The following is a 3086-nucleotide window of genomic DNA, read 5'->3' as shown; positions in this document are numbered from 1 at the left end:
CATAAAACCATCAAAGACAGTGAAGAAAAGAGTTAAGTTTTAGATGAGGAAGAGAGAATAAGGAGATGCTTTATAAGCTGAAATATTTTTCTTTTAAAGCTATGGAGATGGACAGTAGTGTTCTGAAAAAGCTCCTTTAATTCATGACAGAGTATATTGGGAGGAATGGAATGTTCAAAGTGTGGATTTTGAGCAAAACAGTGAAGTAGTTGTGATACAGTGAGGTGGTGGAACAGAGGAGAAGAAGTAATAGTTGAAGATTTGGGGCTCTGTTGTGGTTTTAAAATAGTAACTAAAAAATTACTAGAAAACTTACTTATTTCTTGCTGTGAGATATGGATTAGAACAAGAGCAAAACAGGGGTAAAACTTAAAAGGAATAAAGAAAGTTTATTAACAAAAGTACAAGAATAAAAAAACTAAAATAAAACTTCCAGAAAACTCCTTTTTTTCTCCCACTACCCAACCATTTCCTTGTTTACATGACAACATAGAGACAAAAACTTTGGAACTTTGGTGTTTAAACAGTCCCCAATTCCTGCTAGAATCTTTTCATCAGTCTCTGTAGAGAAACAGAAGTCTTCTTCTGCAAATCCATGGAGTTTCTCACAAGAAAACTATTTCTGTTACAGTTTTCTATTTCTCTGATGCCTGCTGACCAGAAATCTGTCATCAGTCCTCTCCTCCCATTTCACATCACTCTGAGGTGTGTATGGGTCCATGAGTCTAGGGATGTCATTTTTAAGGATGAGTTATTCAAATGCAGAAGTTCTCTTCATCTGTCTCTGTGAGCCTCCCTGGAAACAGAAGTTTTCTCTTTGCCCTTCAAGGCCCCAAATCTTCAACTATTACTTCTCCCCGCTCTGTTCCAGCACTTCACTGTATCACAATTACTCCACCTTTTGCTCAAAATCCACACTTTTAACACTCCATTCCTCCCAATATACTCTGTCATGAATTAAAGGAGTTTTTTTTCAGAACACTATTGTCCATCTCCATAGGTTTAACAGAAAAACATTTCAGCTTAATTAAGGCATCTCCTTATTCTCTACCTTTTCTGAAGCTTAAATCTTTTCTTTACTGTCTCTTATAGTTTATAAAGTCTCTTTACATGTTGATTACTCTCTTTTTCTCTCTCTGGGTAAAAGGATTAATCTGCAAGTCTCATCTGGGTAATGAAAAGGTTAAAATCTTGCCCAGGCTTTGTAGATGGTTCTGTGATCTCTGCCGGAGCAGCAGCTGGAGATGTCTGCAATGGAAGATTCTTCATGGCTGCTCTGGAGAGTGTGGTCACTGTCTCAGCCCGCCACAGGTCAAGAGCTTTCTCTCTCTTTACTCAGCAGTCTGTGGTGAATTCAGTCACAGCAAAAACTGCAGCCGAGCCAGGGACCGGCCTGGCCCGGCCAGAGCCCAGGGCAAGCCCCGCAGGCCCCATCTCCCGGCCTGGAGCCGCTGGGCCCAGCCCAGCCCCTGCCCGGGCCGCATGGGCTGGGCCGGGGACGGGAAGCCAGCTGGAGCTCTGTTACCTTTCACAGCCAGGAAACAAAGAAATTCCCAGGCTTAGGTCTTAAGGTGGTGTTCACAGGTTGATCTCACTTTTCAATGGTTAAAACTGCTGTCAATTCTTAGAAATGGCCAGCTGTTGGCTAGGAGACAAACTCCCACCAGCCTCCAGCGGTTTTAACTTCCTTAGGTGTTTCTCTTTGTTTTCTTAAATGCCAGTCTATCACAGGCTGCTTGAGGCAAAGAAAAAACTTCTTTTTCCTGGGAGGATCACAGAAACAGATGAAGAAAACTTCTGCCTTTGAATAACTCATCCTTAAAAATGACATCCCTAGACTCATGGACCCATACACACTTCAGTGATGTGAAATGGAAGGAGAAAATCTGATGACAGATTTCTGGTCAGCTGGCATCAGAGAAATAGAAAACTGTAACAGAAATAGTTTTCTTGTGAGAAACTCCATAGATTAGCAGAAGAAGACTTCTGTTTCTCTACAGAGACTGATGAAAAGATTCTAGCAGGAATTGGGGACTGTTTAAACACCAAAGTTCCAAAGTTTTTTGTCTCTATGTTGTCATGTAAACAAGGAAATGGTTGGGTAGTGGGAGAAAAAAAGGAGTTTTCTGGAAGTTTTATTTTAGTTTTTTTATTCTTGTACTTTTGTTAATAAACTTTCTTTATTCCTTTTAAGTTTTACCCCTGTTTTGCTCTTGTTCTAATCCATATCTCACAGCAAGAAATAAGTAAGTTTTCTAGTAATTTTTTAGTTACTGCTTTAAAACCACGACAATGGCATTAACATTAAAAATTATATTCTTGCATACATAACACAGAACTTTATCAAATACTAAAATGTATTGAAAATCTATTAGGTAATTGCTTTTATGTGTTCTGTGAATACAGCAAATTACCATACTCTAATGTTGCTAAAATATAATTTTAATGTATCCAGTTTCTAGAGTGTCTATAGTACAAGAACAAATATATGCAAAGGTCTGGTTTCACTTCTAACTTCTTCCAAATAGTTGTGTCTAGTCTGCTGCATTTATTTTAGTATTTTGATTCTGGTTTATGATATGGATTAAGACAATGACAAAATTCTTGGTCTTTTCAGCTACATACTGAAAAATTACATACATAAGAAATTAAAAGCCTTACCTGAATGAATTTACCTCTCAGAGACAAATTATAGTAAACACGTGCCTATCTTTGGTACAACAGTAGTTTCTGTCTGAGCATTCCTGCACAGTGTTGAAATGTTTTTGGTAGATCTTCAAGCATTTCCCATCTGAGGCTTTTTTCCTCCATAGTAATCCTGCAGAAAGATAAACCTGAAAACTTGTTGGTAACACATTCAAACAAGTCACATCTAGGTATATAACAGCGAGAGAATGAAGAAAAAATTTTGGGTGGTCTAACAAGCATTGAAAAGAAACAAATTCTTTTTCTAACACAATAGGCCCACAAAAGCTAAACTGACTGAAGAACACTGGGTTTTCTTACCAAGGCAGAGCAAGATGTTACCACCTGTCTAGAGGATATTCATAATAATCCCTTCAAAAGTACTGGAAAACAACTTTTTT

This window comes from Cyanistes caeruleus, chromosome 11, assembly GCF_971803275.1.
Source record: "Cyanistes caeruleus chromosome 11, bCyaCae1.hap1.1, whole genome shotgun sequence".
In the NCBI taxonomy this organism is placed as follows: Eukaryota; Metazoa; Chordata; class Aves; order Passeriformes; family Paridae; genus Cyanistes; species Cyanistes caeruleus.
The sequence above is the reverse complement of the archived record's forward strand: the minus strand, read 5'-3'. Positions refer to the sequence as shown.